Here is a 19,602-nt window from a genome sequence, read left to right on the forward strand (position 1 = left end):
AGTAGTCATAGCACTTGGCCTGTTACTCTAAGTATCTACAACATTCCTCCTTGGTTATGCATGAAGCAGGAAGTTCATTATGATGCCTATGCTCATCCAAGGCCCGAAGCAACCTGGCAATGACATCGATGTGTACCTGAGACCACTTATTGACGAACTTCTCATTTTGTGGAATAAAGAAGGTGTACGTGTGTGGGATGAGTACAAATAGGAACACTTTGATCTGCGAGCATTGTTGTTCGTAACAATCAATGATTGGCCTGCTCTAAGTAATCTTTTAGGACAGTCAAACAAGGGATATAATGCATGCACACACTGCTTCGGTGATATTAGAGGTGTATTCTTGAAAAAATGTCGAAAGGTCGTGTACCTTGGCCATCGTCGATTTCTTCCTGCAAATCACCCCGTAAGCACATGGAGGACTTCGTGATCATCTCGGCGTAAGTCGCTTTTGGTCTTACGATCCGAGTTTCCAGGGAAGACTGAAGCTTGGATTACGCGTAAGCACATGGAAACTTTCGGTGGTTGGTTGCGAAAAAAATGTCAAGGTGATGAGAGCATCCATGAGCAACTGTATTTATTGGCTATGCAACCATCATGGCATATCGTCACATACAAAGGGTACGAGATAAATGGGAACATATTCTACACAGTAGCCCAAGATAAAAGGAGTACCAACCAAAATAGTGGTGTCCGCATAGATGCCACAGACCCGAATGGGAATAAGCAGACATATTATGGATGCATAGATGAAATATGGGAACTAGAATATGCACCTACTTTGAAGATCCCATTGTTCAAGTGCCAATGGGTCAAGGTGACCAGAGGCGGGGTAACAGTAGACAACAAGTATGGAATGACAACAGTAGACCTTTGTAATATTGGGTACAAAGATGAACCATTCGTCCTTGCCAAAGATGTGAATCAGGTGTTCTATGTCAATGATATGTCTACCAAACCAAAAAGAGGGAAAAACGATAATGACTCAACCAAAGAGCCAAAGCGCCACATAGTTCTTTCAGGGAAAAGAGTCATCGTGAGAATTGAGGACAAGTTGAACATGTCAGAAGATTATGAAAAGGATGACTGAATTCCGCCCTTCAAAGTGAACAAAGACCAGTAGCATCTTGGTAAATGATGAGGACACTCCATGGTTACGACGCGATCATAACCAATGGACATACTGTAAAGAAGAAGTTCACTGATTGTGCCCACTTGATGATATAGTGATTTAATGTAGTGTGTGTTTGATATATTATGTAATAATTGTGAATTCAGATGTTTATTATATCATGTTTCAAATTAAATCAATGTTTGATTTGGTGGGATTTCTCTCTCAAAAAGGTAAATTAGGATATTGCGTGATGAAAAATTAAAATATTAATGTTAAAATGATGTGAAAACAAATTTCCTGTCCAAAACCAATAGTTTTAATAATTTTAATTAAACACTACATTTTTGCATTAACAAAATAATAAATAGTAGTTACATTATGTTTTATAATTGTAACAAAAAATAAAAAAAGTTAGGTTATAGATTTTTCCTATGTGCAATAAAGAAAAAGAAAATCCATATTTTTAACAAAATAATTTTATGCCTTTTATTTAATTTACTATGTATTTAACAAAAACTATTGCATTTCTATTGTATTTAACAAGACTATTGCTTAAAACAGGCGGGAAACGAAACTGCAGGCCACCTTTACTCCCAGGTGGGAATTCCCACCCGGGAGTAAAGGTGGGCTGCAGTTTCGTGGCCCGCCAAAAAAAACCCTTTACTCCCGGTGCATGTTACCAACCGGGAGTAAAGGTATACCTTTACTCCCGGTTGGTAACTCACACCGGGAGTAAAGACCCTTTACTCCCGGTTGGTGGCTGGCACCGGGAGTAATTCTCTCTAGTATATAACCGCCAGCGCCTAGCGTAGATCGATCCGCTCGTCTTCTTCCTCATCGAACACCGCCGCCCTCTTCTTCCTCGCGCCGCCGTCCATTCACCTTCCGTGACACCACCGCCCTCTTCTTCCTCGTGCGGCCTCCACCGCACGTGCCCGTGCCCCTCCTCCACGCGCGCCCGTGGCCCTCCACCGCGCCCTCCTCCACGCGCGTCCGAGGCCCTCCACTGCCGAGCTTGAGGTGATCAGTTCGTCTCTTTGTACATTTCTCTTTTGAAAGTAGAACATTGTTTCATGAATCTAGAACATTGCCTTTGCTCAATAGAAGAATTTTTTCTATCTTCATAGATCAATGTTTGTTAACGAAATTTTATCCAAATATATTCATGTAGGGTTTTTTAAGGATTTATTGTAGGATATATAATGGTCAAATAGGAACTCAATTTGGATACCCAGTTTGTAAACTAAGCGTTTTTTAGTTTATAAAAAATATCACATGTGATGATGTAAGCAGTTTTGGTTGGACTTGCATGCATATGGCTACAGACAATTTGGGCCACAAGAAAGAAAAGTCCAAAAAGAATATTACTCAAGCCGAGATGATGGGGTCAGCACAATACTCTAGTTCGATCGGTCGTCTATTTAGCCATCCTTCGCTCTAGAGACTACAATGAATAATGTCTTTCTGCAATAGAGGGACCTTTTCAACATTGTTTCTCATTTTCCCCTAAATAATTGCACTAGTTTTTGTTCCTTATATCACTATTACATCGAGCCTTTTAGAGGCACATGTAGATGCTCTATATAGGCGGAACTTAGACCATCTTCTAGAGTTTTTGTAAAGCTCACTCTTTATATCATCATTAGAGGGCTATTTGGATAAAAATATTTTCTATATCTTTCTGCTGCCCAAAAGTTTTTTATAGATGTTCTAAAGTAAATTACAAATGTCCTAGATTTTATATACGCAAATATCATATAAAAATGAAGGAAAACTTCAACGTTTCTTCATTTGTGAACTTTGAATATACAGATATAATATATTAATGTTGCTAAAGTAATATGAGCATTACATATTTTTTCCGAGAAGACTATCTTCAAACTTTATATCATAGCATCAGAGACGAAGTACTGTGCCTGTAGAAGAAGAAAATAAATTCTTATCATTTCGGAAATAGTAATGGTTATATTAGCAATAAGACACATATACTTACATTTCGTAATGACTTATACTTACATTATCAGCATAGAATTTTCTCATATGATGAATGACTACATGGTTCACATGGTACATATGATCACAACATCACGCACCGACACCGCCCTAGCCCGCCTCACGTCGTCGTCGTCAGCACGCTGGCCCGCCTCACGTTGTCATCGTCAGCACATCGGCCACCGCACCGACACATATATATACGTCATTTGTATTCATATGCATGTATATATACGTCGTGGAGCACCGCCGTCCCCGTTCGCCCATGCGTTTCTATGTATACGGCGGAGCACCACCGCCCTCGTTCACCCATGTGTACAGACATATATAGGGCGGAGTGGAGCACCGCCACTCTTGTCACACTGCCCTCTCTCGTGGCCTAGTTGATCAACATTCGTATTATCGTTATCGTTAATGCTAAACAATCACACTAGGGCGAACCGCGCTGTTGATGTCACCTGACATGGTTCGCCCTAGTCACCGACGCAATTCGCCATCGGCCGTTTATGTATAGCCCTAATTTGCCCTAGTACCGACGCAGTTTGCCCTAGTGTGGCGAATTGCTTTCGTGACCGAGGGGCAAGATTTAATAATGCATATTGTTCGTAGATTTTACTGCATGTAAGCAAAGATTTGACATACTATATATTGGTTTTGTTTTTTGAAGCTAGATGGCCGACCCGAGAAACATGGATGAGGAGGAGTTGATGATGAATTTGATCAACACTGGCACTCAAGTTGTCGGCGATGATGGTGCTAAAAATAACGTGCAAGAGGATGCAGATGACGGGAGTCAAGTACTTAGCTCTTGAACAAAATGAGCAACAACATATTGGCCAAGTATATATTTTTATTATTATTAGCTATATATATTATCATGTCTTATGTGTGCTCATGACATTAAAAATAATGTTTATGTTTTGTAGCCCTCTGGATCGACATCAACAACTACAACGAAGAGTAAAAATGTTCGAGGTCCCAAAAAGCCATTGGAGGGCCGCTTCATCATCTCGGAGTTCAATGTGGATACAGGAGAACCCGGGGGGGCGAATAAAATGAAATTTGTGCACCACTGTGGTTACCTTGTACGGGACCGGCTCCTGATTAGTACCCGTGAATGGAAGAAGAAGACCAATGCTCCTCATATCAGTTTTGTCTCCGATCGTGACAAGACGTTAATTTGGAAAGATGTCTTCGTACATTTCACGCTCCAAACAGATGGTTATGATGATATAATAGATGGTGGTGAATTGAAGGAGCGAGTTAGGGATTGGGCAATGAAGAAGATGGCCACCTAGTTTCAGACTTGGAAGAAACACCTATACACGACGTATGTCAAGAAGAACATAGCACCTAGATTTTACTAGTCCCAGGCCCGATCTCAATGCAGAGGGCCCTATTGGGATGAGTTTGTACAGTACAAGACTTCGGAAGAGGGTATGAGTCGGGTGATAAAGAACCAACGTAATGCCCAACAGAAGACATACCACCATAACTTGGGATCAGGTGGCTACCCGACTGCCATTAAGAAGTGGAACAAAATGGAAGCAGACCTTCTTGCCAAGGGTATCAGACTAGAATCACTCGAGTGGGGAGAACATGCAAAGAATTGGTTTTTTGCTCATGGGGGAACACTAGACCAGGAGACAGGGAAGTGCGTTTATGGCGCAAGACTACAAGAAGCAGCAGAAAGATTATTTTATGCTTAGAGAGCTACTGCTAGTGGTGCGTTCAGGCCCAACAGAGAGAAGGATGAGCTGACATACGCCATCGGGACTATTGAACATGGTGGCCGAACTAGAGGCAAAGGAAGTGTCTCATGGGAGCATGGATTCCCTTAGGATAGACCTTCCTACAGAAGCCGCCAGAGAAAGAAGGAAGAAGAGGCACAGCGGCTCCAGAGGTTGGAGGAAGCGGTGCGTGAAGCACAGGAGCGGGAAAAAAACCGTGAAGCGAGAATGCAGGAGGAAATCAGAAGGCAAGTGCAAATAGCAGTGAGTGCAAGCAAGCAGGCATCAGAGCCAGGAATCAACATTAGCTAATCTGTTCAGTTGAAAAGCAGCTGCGCTTCCACGGAGATACCAAATCAAGGGGACACAGGATTGCGCTTCCCTGTGGATAACGTCACTGAACCTTGTACAACGTGTGAGCTACACATTCTGAAGGGGAATTCCACAATCAAGGTGGCTATCGGTCTTGTTAATCCTATCGACCGAACCAAGACACCAAGGATTCATGGGAATATAATCTAAGAAGGATATGCTACCATCTCGGTAGATAAAGCTGAAAAAGGTTTTAGTGATTTGCCTCTTGACATTCCTAGAGGTGATGGCGAGACGACTCTAGGAGAAGCGGAGAAGACATTCATTCTATGGCGCAAGCGCTACATCATCATTCTAGGGATGTCGGCTCCACCTCCTCCTAGACTACCTCACCATAGGTACGTGCGGATGAAAACACTACATCATTAATTTGTATTGGCTTAAATAATTAACAATCTGCTCATAATAATATGTCATTCCTTTTTTTGTAGCAGATTCTCCCCTAACCTAAATTCACTTGTTCAATCGCCAGATCATCATAGTGCTCTGTACGATGACATTGTGTTGGAAGGCGAGGCTGCATCCACACCATCTCCAAGGAGGTCTCCAACGCCGCAGCCGCCACCTCCAAGGAGGTCTCCAACGCCGCTGCCAACACCTCCAAGGAGGTCTCCAACGCCTCCCCCGCCCCCGCCTACCAAGAAGCCTAGCAAGAGGCCAGCCCCTCAAATGAAGAACTAGTCCTCGCCTGCAAAGAAAGCCACCATGAAACCAAGGGCTATTCCCAAAATAATATCTGAAGAGAAGGAAGAAGGAACTGATGCATATAAAAAAGATATGTCTAGATTCTATGACAAACTTAAAAAGAATCAAGAAGCAAGGAGAAACTCGGAGAAACCGTACTTCTTCGTAGCTCCAGATATTCTAAGAAAAAGGGTGGCTTCTTACCAGCAACAACAGCAGAAATCTCGTAAGCCGTCCAAATCAACGTTATCAGACTATGACCGCACTCTCACCAAGTCAATTGAGGCGGCACAGAAAAAGAAGCGGGCAGGGAAAGGAGTTGCCCAACTCGGACAACAAGCGCACCAATCAGTCCCCCCGCTAGTTGTTGGTAATGAATATGGTTCGAATTTAGGATTAATGCATCAGGCAAACATATCTCCGGATGTCGATTTGGATCACCTTGGTGAATTTATTGATGAGACTGGTCTCGACCTTTACCAGATAATTAGTGATGGAAACATTGAGAGTGCGGCGGAGGTTGATATTTGGAAGAAAAAATTTGTACTAGGCCAGAGTCTATACAACCCTCAAGCCTTATCTGATCTGGGGACGTAAATGTATCTGCTAAACAAGTGGTACATGCAGGTGTCTACCAGTGATGACTTCTGCGTTGGTGTCAGAATTAGAGACGAACATTGGTTCCGTGGTGATGATGTTATGTATGTTGACTTTGCAGAATTTCATCAACTATGCCACCTGACCTCTCTGGACAAAGTTATCATTAGCTGCTATTGCCTGTAAGTAATAATTCTTTCGATCTATTATTAAACTCATCATATGTGTGTATATGTATATAAATTATCCTAACAAGTACTATATATATGTAGATTTATAATGACAGAGCTCAGAAAGGAAGGCTGCAATGAAATTGGTTTTGTTGATCCCCATATAGTATTCAAAGACCCAATTACTCCAAAGACTAATTGGAAGTCTGAGTCAGAGAGTAACCTCATGAACTTCTTAGTGAAACAACGCCACAAGAAGGATATACTCTTTCCTATAACTTCAAGTGAGTGTTAATAATGTCGATCATCCTTAATGGCTCATATGTTGATTCTAGTTAATTAATGAGTGTTATGCGTTATATCCTATAAACACATGCAGCAATCACTGGATATTGATGGACATCGATCTGGTGAAAAGTCACTTGATAATCTATGACTCGATGAGAAAACCACAACAAGACTACCAAGATATGATAGATATTATCCAGATGTAATTTCGGGATCTCTGGCAACTATATATACACACAAACATGATGATTAACTATATCTGATGACGTGGCAAATTTTTTATTGGGCAGTGTTTGGAAAACCTTTATTGAGAAGCAACACATGGAAAAATGCAAAGCGCCACTGAATGTAATCCATTTGAATGTAAGTCCCCTGAATCGCATCATCTTTATTAATTAAACATATAGCTTTCACCGGATCACCAGATTAGATGACAAATCTTTTTCTCGTAAAGTGGTGTCTGAGGCAGGAACAGGGGAACAACTACTGTGGTTACTATATTTGCAAGTTTATCAAGGTGGTCTCCCAAAGAACTCCTACAGAGAGACTCAAAGTACGTTAAAAATACACTATATATTCATTTAATTATTATTATTGATTGTGTTACTATGTCTTTATATATATATGTACATATATTAATTTATTTTCCTTTAATTCAAACCTGTAGACTCGATGGTTGGAGGAAAAGGTCATACGGCAAGACCAAATCAAAGCAATTCAAGAGTCTATAGCCGGATTTTTTAATGAGCAGGTCATCGATTCAAGGGCGAGTTCTACTTCGACCCAACACTGCCATGGAAGCCAAGCTAGAGGATGAGAGGAAACTTGTTATATCACAACAACTGTAATGCAATCTTTTGTAATATATGCACATGAAATAATATAATGTAAAATACACATATGCATGCATGCATGTAAATATATATATGATGCATGCATGCATGCATATATATATATATATATATATATATATATATATATATATATATATATATATATATATATATTCTATGCTTGAATTGTGTGATTTAATACGTTCATTGTGTTTGAACCGAAACATACTATATGCGCGTATAAATATATAATTAGCAGCGTACAATACGACTTCGAAAACCTATTTTGAAAAGAAAAGAAAAAAGGAATAAAACCTTTAGTCCCGGTTCGTATTACCAACCGGGACTAAAGGTGCCGGCCATCGTGGCATGTCAGGAGGCACCTTTAGTCCCGGTTGGTAATACGAACCAGGACTAAAGGTCCTCCTTTAGTCCCGGTTCCTGACCCGGGACTAAAGGACCCCCTTTAGTCCCGGATGCTTGCTCCCGGGTGGGGAACCAGGACTAGAGGGGGTTCCCCACCGGGAGTAAAGCTCTGTTCTCTACCAGTGCCGGTTCAATGTCCGGCCCAGTCCTGATAAGGGAAGGTCGTCCGTGTCATGCATCCACACCCAACGGGTGAACAGGTCGGTGGCTGCCTTGGACTGGGTCGGGTTGTCCATGGGATTCAAGATGCACTCGTCTCCTAAGCCCTAAATAACAATGATCTGGATGGTGGCATCATCACAATGGACCAGTTTGCTAGTTTAAAGAGCTTAGGGCATGTACAACCCATACACGGAATGTTATCTCAATAGACAACTTATAAAATGATGAATCGTCTATTTAATTGTCTATAAATATATTTAATACATACATGTATATATGATCAAGAAAAACAAGATCTTTGCGCGCTCTTGTGTTGCTTGTATGAGAATACCTCACCGTGAAGAACAGGCAATATATTTGTTCCCATACCAAAGGGGGAAAAATCACCAACAAGCTAATCCACACAGGAGCATCCACTCGCGCAGCTAGCAGCGGCCGGGCAGTGCTCGTGCCCCGAACAGGTCGCGGCAGCCGGTACAGAGCTTGTCATCAGTTGGCAGTGGCAACCTCCCTTCAGATTACAGGGAGCAGATTTTGCGTTTCCTTCTTGGCTTAAATCGATGGTGGATATTTATCAGCTTGATATTTCCAATACTAGTATAAGTGATCGCCTTCCAGACCGGTTTTGCACTTTGCAGTGCCTTTGCGAAGGTCTGGTATCTGAACACCTCCAATTAGCTTGAGCGTGCTGGACTTATCAAGAAACCTTCTATCAGGACCTTTGCAGTACATCTTGAAGCTGCTTTACTGTGAAAAATAATTGGATCGACTTGGCATGCTCTTAGGCTGCCGCTCCCTCCGTTCCAAATTACAGGTCACTTATGCATCCTATATATTATGCCTATATAGATGGAGGCCACTAGCAATCATAATTTGCTATAAAGCGCTTAGAACGTTGAGCCACGTACGTCAGCTTAAAATTAGTGCCGTCGGATTTCCATTAGTCTCTCAGTATTTGGCTTAATCTGGCCGTTTATCATGGGTCGGGATTCCACACTAGTTTATCTCTAGGAAGCCCCTGCAACAGATAGGAAGCTGAATAGAAGACCTCCGGCAACTGATAGGAAGCTGAATAGAAGACGTTAAAATTAGTGCCGTGGCTTAATCTGACCGTTTATTATTGGGTGAGGATTCCACACGAGTTTATCTCTAGGCGGCCCACGCTTCCTCTCCTGCAACTGATAGGAAGCTGAATAGAAGACGCTCTATCTTCCACGGAGCCACCCCAAGGCCAGCAGCTACCCGTCGTGCGCGCGCACCGATGACGGTTGCATCATCCTGCTGTTCCAGGATGACCAGGTGAGTGTGCTCCAGCCTCCAGCTGTGGTCAAGGACTGAAGCACGGCTCTCCATCGTGGTCAACCAGGACCAGCTGGTGGTGATCACCATTGCCAGGGGCAAGAGCGTGATACACCCGGGTGGTGGAACTGGCACAGCCCGACGGGAACACGATGTCCATCGCGTCCTCTACAACCTGAGCAGCGACACGGTCGTCTTCCCCACGCGCGCCAGCGCTGGTGAAGGCCAAGGCGGCCGCGGCCCGCGCGGACGTACCCAGGTTCATGTTCCAGGACTACATGAAGCTGCGTACAACACAGGTTCGAGGGCAAGGAGCCAACTATAGTGTGTGTTTGGTTAGACGGTTGATGTCATTCGGCATGGATCCATCCGGAATGATGTGGACCTATCCTTTTTCAGGGAATAAACTCGTTCTACAGATTGAGCTGCTACTTGTGGTCAACAGATGACGGACGGGATGAACCGGTAACTCAAAGCAACACTACCGGAATCCTCAAATTTGCCTAGTGTTTTTGGGTTTGTCGAGTGTATTCCCTCGGGCACACAGTGAACAAGTTCTTTGCTGAGTGCCGCGACAAAAACACTCGACAAAAAAAAACACTCGGCAAATAGGACGTTTTGCCGAGTGTCAAAAAAAATACTCGGCAAAGAAATAAAATCTTTTTCCTGGAAAAGAAAAAGAAGATTTTTTTTTTGCCGAGTGCTCAGATCTAGAACACTCGGCAGAAAAAAAAGAAGGAGAAGAAAAAAAATGAAAAAACAACTTTGCCGAGTGCCCGATCTGGAACACTCGGCAAACAAAAAAAAATCCTTACTTAACCTCATCCCCAGCACCCCCACGCCTCCCGTCCCCACCCCTTCTCTCTCCTCCCTTCCCCTAACGTCCGCTCTCCACGCCGACGGCGCCGCCTCCCTCCCCTACCTTCTTCCCCGGCACGGCCCCTCCCCTCCCGCTTCTCGGCGCCGCCTCCCCACTGGCGAGATCCGGCCGGTCCCACCCCTCCTTCCCCTTCTTCTTCCCCGCCGGCGGCCGGCCCCTCCCCTCCCTCCCCTTCTTCTTCCCCGCCGGCGGCCGGCCCCTCCCCTCCCTCCCCTTCTTCTTCCCCGCCGGATCCGGCCCCTCCCCTCCCCTCCTCCCTTCTTCCACGCCATTGATCCAGGCCCTCTCTTCTTCCCCGCCCCTCCCTTCTTCTCCGGTTCCCCCCTCCCCTACCTTCTTCTCCGGCGTGGCCTCCCCACCGGCGAGATCCGGCGGCCGGTACCGCCCCCTCCCTCCCTCCCTCCCCCAACAGCGAGATCCAGGGAGGGGGCCCGGCGGCGGCGCACCCCAGGCGGTGGTGGAGGGGTGGACCGGCGTTGCGGGCGCGACACGGCGGCGTGACTTTGTGGGCGGGGCGTGGCGTGGCGCGGTGGAGTTGCCTCTCCTTCCCCAGCGGCCCCCTCCTTTTCCCGGCGGCCCCTCCTTCCCCGGCGCCCCCTCTTTTCTCGCCCCCCCCCCATCGGATCAGACGCCCTCTCCCCGGATCAGGCGCCCCCTCCTTTCCCAGTGGCGTGGCGGCGCGAATCTAGGCTCTGGTGGTGGCGGGCGGCGTGCGGCGTGGCGGCGGGCTTCGTGGTGCTGGCGTGGTGGTGGTGCGTGGGTGTGCTGGCGGCGGCGCGGTGGCGGATCTGGGCGTTGGAGGAGGCGGCGGCCGTGGTGGGCGGCAGCCGGTGGTAGCCGTGGTGGGCGGCGGCCGGTGGTGGCAAGTGTTTTTTTTATTTTTTGCCGAAAATGTTTGCCGAATGTTTTTTGGGCACTCAGCAACGTCTTTGCCGAGTGCACGACAAAAAACACTCGGCAAACTAGCGTTTGCCGTAAAAGGGTTTGCCGAGTGTCGTTTGCCGAGTGTAACACTCGGCAAACCGTTTGCCGAGTGTTTTTGGGGCTTCCCCGAGTGCCTCTGGCTCTCGGCAAAGCTCCTAAATCCGGTAGTGCAAATGGCACCTTAGCCTCGGATTTTGGTTCGGATGGTCTGTCGGATCACCCCGTCCTACAAACCAAACAGGCAATACGCAACATGCTTCGGCTTCAACCAAGCACAGGTTAACTTAGCTGCACATATTTCAATTTAATTTGCAGGTTGGCAGACCTCCTATCACCGAAAAATAGCAATACTGAAAAATAGTGCACTGTATCTTTGTTTAATATATGGACATGTTCATATACAAGCTAGGAGAAATTGCTCTTCTGTAGCCACAACGGTGTACTTTAGGTAGAAATGCATTCCATTTTTTGAGGAATCCTTAGAAAGATTTAATACATTTTTATGACATCTGTAGAGTCCATTTTATTACTCTACTATAAGAATCTTTTGCCAAAAGGGTTCTCCCATGTACTATTCACTATTTCAAAAAAATTGCTATATAGTGCTATTAGGCTTTGGCCAGTATACAAACTTAAGAAAATAGTACCAACCATTTGTTTTTTTTTCTAAAAGTCACCGCAGCAATGCACAGGTTAAATTACCTAGTTTACTAGTTGAATTCCCCGTGCGTTGCCGCCGGAATTTGAGGCACCAATTCTATGGAAGCATGAGGTGATTGGAGTATTCATATAGTTTAGAATTTATTAGCAATATGATGACCAAATATCAGGTTGACTGGAGTAAGATGTTTCCAGTGCAGCAAATTACACGTGGGTTGAGGGGAGAGGACACCCTAAGATTTATTAAGATAGCACAGTAATCTTGAGTAATGAAGTTTTGACTTGGTTTGAATTTAGTTGTCGCTCTCTGCATTGTTGTGTGCCTGTTTGATCTTTTTGGTTGCTGGTTCATCGGTAGTTGTCGAAGTCGTGGAGCTACATTTAATGAGAATAAGCTAATTATTAATTTAATGATAATATGAAGGTATGCATTTTAGAAATAAAAGGGAAAATCCAGAATACCTTGTGGCTGTGCATATTCCTGAGAATTGAGAGCTTGGAAAGTATATAGATCGTAAGATTAATTGGTATGAATGCTTGTAGGACAAATGACCAATTGAATTGAAACAGTACCTTAGTTATCACTAATAATTGAAATTCTCAGGATTGAGTGGTTTGGGAAAAGGGAACGTACCTGATGGTGTTGGTAGGTGTGTCCATGGAATTGTCTGGCTCATTATCACTTTTGAAACTCATTTAAGGACATAATTGCGGCTGAACTTTGTTGGACGGAACATCAACCTGTTCGACAGCCATAAACGATCGTATACGATCATGTATTATAAGTTGGAACAGTATTTTTTTCTCACACCAAACCAGCCAAGCCAGCCAGCAGTAAATAATTCACGATCCAGCCAGCCTAGCCGAACAGGCTGCATGTGGTGAACAGATCGCACCTTCTCCAGGTTCCATGCTGATGGAATTTTATAACTTTGGCTAATAATTACTGTTGTACAGTTGCAATCTTTAAGAAAATATGAGCTGTACATAAAGTTGTAAGAAGATATGAACTGTAAATTTAGACGTACCTTAGAAATTAAACTTTGGCGCTGCAAGAAAATATGAACAGTACATAGAACTGTAAGAAAATATGAACTCTAAATTCAGACATACCGTTTCATGAAAAATAATTCAGACGTACCTTAGAAACTAAACTTTGGCTGGAAAAAAAAGTTGAAAGGAGCCAATTGACAAACAGAGCAAGTCTAGAGCAGAGGGGACTGAGAGCGCAGCAGAGCAGAAGGGCCTATGGACGTAACCTTACCTGCCACAATGTGCAGACCAGGTCAGTGTTCCAGGGTCGCAACAGGAGTTCATGACAATGGGAGACACGGGGCCAACAATTCTGAAATGGGAAAGAAAAGGGGAGTAAGCAATGTAGGAAGATGGAGCAGGACATTAACGTGGGCACAAATAACTGGGAACACAAATCAGAACAGGGGGATTAATCACCAGAAACGCACAATTGAATTGGAGAATTGATCAGAGAATTAATCATCTTAGAACGCTCATCTGAAACCGCTCATCTACTTGGCACTGCGGTGCTAAACGGAGGACCCGCAGGGCTGGGATCTGAAGGGAGGGAGACGCAGGGAACCATCTTTGTGAGCATTGGAAGCCGAATAGAGAAAGTCGCAGGGGTCGTAGCTGCTGGACGGAGGTGGTGTGGGGGCAGTGTGTGCTTGGCAGCGCCATTGATAGCGGGCAGCGCTGCTGGGCGGAGGTGGGCCGAGGCTGGTTGTGTGTGCTCCGAAGGAAGTTGAAGGGATGAAGGGATGGAGTCGCAGGAGTTGGGGCTGCTGGTTGCTGGGCGTAGGTGGTGGGGGGCAGATGTTTCGATAAACATCAGACGAATGGAAAATAAAAGAGGACAGAGATCGGATGGCTGGAAAAGAAAGGTGACGTAGAAGCACGAGAAGTGAGCTTTAGCTAACATTTATTGCTTAGTGGGTATGAACTATATAGATATATTAGATTAGATTAGATTAGGTGTTGGCCAACTTTTAAATGAGTCTAGAATCCAATGGGATTGGAATCGTGTGGATCACTTCTTCCTCCCTCATGACAGAGGCGATCTTGAAGATAAAAGTCCACGGTCCGGATCGTGGGGATCTACTTGCTTGGCACTATGAAAAATCAGGTATCTTCACAGTGCACAGTGCTTACCAGCTTGCTGTACATTTGAGGGACAGAGAAAATAATACCTGTTGCAGCAGCAGCGTGAACCCTTCAGGGAATAGATCTTTGTGGAAGTCAATCTGGAAAATTAATGTACCACAGAAAATAAAAGTCTTTCTATGGCGAGTCGTGAACCATGGCTTGGCAACGAGGCTAAACAAATGGAAACGCTCCTTAGAAAAGGATAATATGTGTGAGTTGTGTGGGCTGCAGGTTGAATCTGAATTCCATGCCTTGGTGATGTGCCATCATGCAAGAAACCTGAGATCTGCTTTGAGAAAGATTTGGGCTTTGCCAAGTGAGGAGCTGCTATCCTATACTGGACCAGATTGGTTACTCCAATTTATGAGTCATGTTCCCAAGCAAATGGCGGAGCTGACGGCTATAATGTTATGGAGGACATGGTTTTTGAGAAATGAGGTGGTCCATGGTGCTAAACTAATTCCTGTGTCTGTATCTGTCAGTTTCCTACTAAACTATGCTGATTCTTTGCAATTAAGCCAGTGCAAGATTGTGAAGGAGGATATGAAAGGAAAAAAATCTATCCTGTCAGAATCTGAACGAAGCAGGGTTGACATAGAAAAAAGAAAAGCTCGGCAATTATTAGAAAGATAGAAGCCTCCTGAACAAGGATGGGTTAAAGTTAATGTTGATGAAGCTTTTAACCAAGAAACTGGACGCGGTATTATCATGCGGGACAGTACAGGTATGGTTATAATTTGTGCTTGGAAAGCCATTTTTGATGGGATGAATGCTGAGGAGGTTGAAGCTTTAGCTTGGTTAGACGGGGTGCGTCTAGCAGCGGAGTGGTCGCAGAGTAAAGCAATTATTGAATCTGACTGCTCAACGGTTGTTCTAGCTGCTTGTCGTCCAGGTGTGGATAAATCACAGTTTGCTTTTATTGTAAATGATATAAAATATTAGTCTAGTTTGCTAGCAGGGGTGAGTTTCCAATTTGTGAGGAGAGAGCAAAATGAAATCGCTCATGAACTCGCGCAGCTGGCGAAACGCACGTCACACTCTGCAGTGTGGCATGCGCAGGTTCCCCAATGCGTGAAGTCGTTGATTGCGAAAGAATGTAACCTGTTTCATGAGTAATCAATAGAGCTCTCTCCTTTTTCGCAAAAAAAAAATGATTAGGTATTAGATTAGACTACATAGTCCGGTTGATACATAGTATAGCACTTAATACATAAAAATTAAGTAGGACTCCAAATCTACTTGGTACGATATTATTCCTAGACCTATTATATCTAGAATTCTATCCATATTGATAACTATCCATACTTCCAACATTCCCTCCACTACTACTGTAACAGTTTTCCTAGGCAGACAAAAACGATTTTCGGAGACAAGCAGTCAGTCCGCCTCCACTGCCACACCTGCGTAAACAATGATCTACAGAGGCGGTCACCTGCCCGTCTCCATTAATAAAATTAAAAAAAAACAGTGAGCCCGTCGATTATAGTTTTTCAAATGGGCCAGACCCGATGGGCCGACACGGGCACGGCCCAAAAAAATACGGCACTAGCCCAGCCCGGCCCGCTAGGCAGCGTGCCCGTGCCTGGCACGGCCCGCAGCCGTGCCCGTGCCTGGGCCGCACATTCGGCCCATGGGCCAGCACGAGGCACGGCACGGAAAAAGGCCTGGCCCGGCATCGGCTCGGCTTCGAGCCATCATGGCCGTTGGATCCCCCGACCCCTGCGATTCTAGCCGTTGGATTCAGTCGTTGGTGTGGGGGTGTATATAAGCAGCTCGTCGGCCGGCTCCCCCTCGCACCCCAAACCCTAAATCATTCTCGCCTTTCCCCCGTCGCGCTCTCCTCTCGCTCTCTCTGTCTCTGGCTCTCCTCTCCGATTCCGACGGCGCGGGACGACTCCGACGGGCGACGGCGACCCGCCGCCGTCCCCACCTCTTCTTCTCGCCCTACGGCAGCTCCGGGGCTCCGAAGATGCAGGTAAGAGCACTCATCTTCTTCTTCTTCTCGCCCTCCGGCAGCTCCGGCACGGAAGATGCTTTCTCTTCCTGATTTTTTTCTTCTTCTTTCTTCAGATCCGCTGATTCACAGCTGCTCCGAGCTCCGTCTACGTCGCCGGCAGCGTTGAGGTAAGAATCCGCAGTAAACCCTAACCCTAACCCTAACCCTAACCCTAACCGTTCTTGTTCTTTCTTTAGTTCTTGATCTTGACCGTCTTCTTCTTCTTCTTCACACTTGTGTAGCCGTTTGAGGCCAGTGGCGATGCCTCCCCGGCCCCCCTCTGAAGAGACAGTCGAGGCTGCCTTGTCTGCGTACCATGAGGAGTCCGAGAGGTTGCGCGAGCTCCCTGGAGAAGACGAAGACGACGACATGGGCGACGAGGAGGTAGAAGAGCTCTTCGGGCGTGGATCTGGAGGTGGAGCCGGTGACCCGATCAACGTTGAAGGTGGTGATGGAGCAGAGGACCAAGGCGGCGAACAAGATGAGAACGCCGACGACCAGGTATCACGTCCCTGTACCTCTGATGTGTGGCTTGACTTCAAGAAGCTATTCAAGATGGGTCCCAAAGGTAAGAAGGTCAGGTATGGCGCTGTCTGCATCCATTGCAAAAAGCAGTATTCTGGTAGATCTGCAATTGGCACTGGCCACCTCCGTCGTCACAGGGATAAATGTGCTGTTAGGCGAGAGAAAACTAGGAGCTTTAGTCAGTCTCAGATCTCTTTTAATCCTGATGGTTCTATGCGTAATTGGGATTACTGTCCTATGCGTGCTCGTACTGAACTTTGTCGATTGCTTGCTAGCGTAGATGTTCCTATAAGCTTTGGTGAATCTGCTGCATTTGAGGAATACATCTGTAATGCTCATAATCCTAAGTTTCAGGCTGTCTCTACACAAACCACCACTAGAGACTTAGCCAAAATGTTTTCTGATAGAAAGGCTAAGCTTGTTGAGCTACTTGCTTCTGATTCTGTTAATTGTGTGTGCCTAACCTCTGATATATGGTCTGGCAAAGCCAAAGAGGACTACCTTAGTGTTGTTGCTCATTACATAAACCCTGATTGGCAACTAGAGAAGAGGGTGCTTGGTCTTGTGCTTATTGATTATTCTCATAATGGACAGAACATTGCTAATAGAGTTGCATCTGTTCTTGGTGATTATGGTGTTGCTGAAAAAGTGTTTGCTGTTACTTTGGACAATGCTTCATCTAATGTTTCTGCCATGCAAAAACTTAGACCTGTTTTATCTAAATATCTTGGTCTTGAGGTACCTGTAGAGGATCCAAGACATCCTGAACCTGAATCTGCTGTTAGTACTATGTTCTTGCATCAGCGTTGTGCATGCCATATAATCAACCTGATTGTCAAGGAGGCACTTAATTATCTTAAACCTTTGATTGAAGTTTTTAGAACTGCAATATCATTTTTAAACTCATCTAATCAGAGGATTGCAGCATACAAAAGACTTTGCATTGCAGCGGGTGTTAGGCCTAGAAAGTTTCAGTTGGATATGGATGTAAGGTGGAACTCTACATATCTAATGCTTAAGGCTTTGCTTCCTCACAAAGATCCTTTCACTACTTTCATACATGCCAATTATCCTAGAGGTGAGAATAGTGAGTTGCTTCTAACTGAAGAACATTGGGCTGTTGCTGAAAAAGTATTTGTGTTTCTTGAACTGTTCTATGATGCTACTGTTGCATTGTCTGGTGTTTACTATCCTACATCTCCACTTATGCTTCATTATCTGGTTAAGATTGCTATACACCTGAACAATTATAGTAATGACATTCACCTGAGAAATGTGATTCAACCTATGATAGACAAATATAATAAATATTGGAGGGACATACCTTTGCTCTATTCTTTTGCATTCATCTTGGACCCTAGAGCTAAAATGAAGGGTTTTGCAAAAGTGCTGAGGAAGTTGATGAACCTTACCAATACAGATTATAGTGCTTACCAGGTTGGCACTAGAGCTAGGCTTACTGATGTTTTCAATAAGTATGAGGAGAAATATGGAGCTGTTAGGTTGAGGAGGACTGTCCCTCAAAACCTGTCTGGTAAGAAAAGGTCTGCTTGGGATGAAATTTATGATGATGATACACCTAGTCCTTCTGGTGGGGGTACTTCACTGCTGCATTCCTCTCTTAATCTGTCTAGAGATACATCTACTACTGCTTTGCTGCATGCTGCTACTTCTACAGCTTCTAATGCTTCTGAACTTGTCTCATACTTGGATTGTGACACTGTTAGCCAGTTGGATGATTCATTTGACATATTGAAATGGTGGCATGAGCACAAACTGACATATCCAGTGCTGTCCATCATGGCTCAAGATGTTTTAACTGTTCCTGTGTCTACCATATCTTTAGAATCTACGTTTAGTATGACTGGTAGGATTATCGAGGAGCGGCGGAGGAGGCTGAAGCCGGAGACGGTGGAGTGGCTCACCTGCGTCAAGGACTGGGAGTTGGCGGAGGCAAGGCTGCAACACAATGTGGAGGACCCGGAGCTGGAGGAAACATTTGAAGAGCTTTATCTTGATTAGTGCCCCGGCCGCCAAGGTTAATTACAACCCTAACTTTCTCTTCTTCTTTTGCTAACTGATCAGTGCTCCTAATGCTAACTCTATTCTTCTTTTGCAGCTGGCCAGCTGGGAGCTTGAACTTGAAGCTTGAAGCATATCTTTATTAGTTTAGTCTTTACATTTAGCTTGAACTTGGCTCTGTAATATGAGAACTTGGACTTGGACAATGATGTAAGAACATTAAACTTTAAAGGAGCTAGGCTGTACTCTTTTCCTAACTAGGGTTTCTCACAAGGGTGAGTTTTACCTAGCAGGTTTTTAGTGAGGCAGCCATTGCACATGCTCCCATATTCCTATTTTCTTAACTCTTGTGTGTTTGCTCTGTTTTTGTTTCTCCAGTTCTTTTTCTGATAATTTTGATTCCAAATTATGCTTTGGTTAAAATGTGTTTAGTGCCTGGGCCGGCACGGGCACTGGCGTGCCACCGTGCCTGCTGGCACGGCACGGCACGATTAGCACTTGATAGTGCCGTGCCTGGGCTGCCACTTCGGCACGGTGGCACTATCAGGCACGGCACGGCGGGCCACCGTGCCGGATAGTGCCGTGCCGTGCCGTGCCGTGCCTGGCCATGCCCGTGCCGTGCCGTGCCGGGCGGCCCGTTTGGAAAACTATACCGTCGATGAGGCCTGCCGAGCCCATCAACACGTCGCCGCCGCCGCCGCTCGCCAGATCTGCGCGTCATCATCGCTCGTCGCTTGATCCGCGCGTGCTATCGCCGGATCCACGAGC

The sequence above is a fragment of the Miscanthus floridulus genome, chromosome 10 (assembly GCF_019320115.1).
Source record: "Miscanthus floridulus cultivar M001 chromosome 10, ASM1932011v1, whole genome shotgun sequence".
Taxonomy (NCBI): Eukaryota; Viridiplantae; Streptophyta; class Magnoliopsida; order Poales; family Poaceae; genus Miscanthus; species Miscanthus floridulus.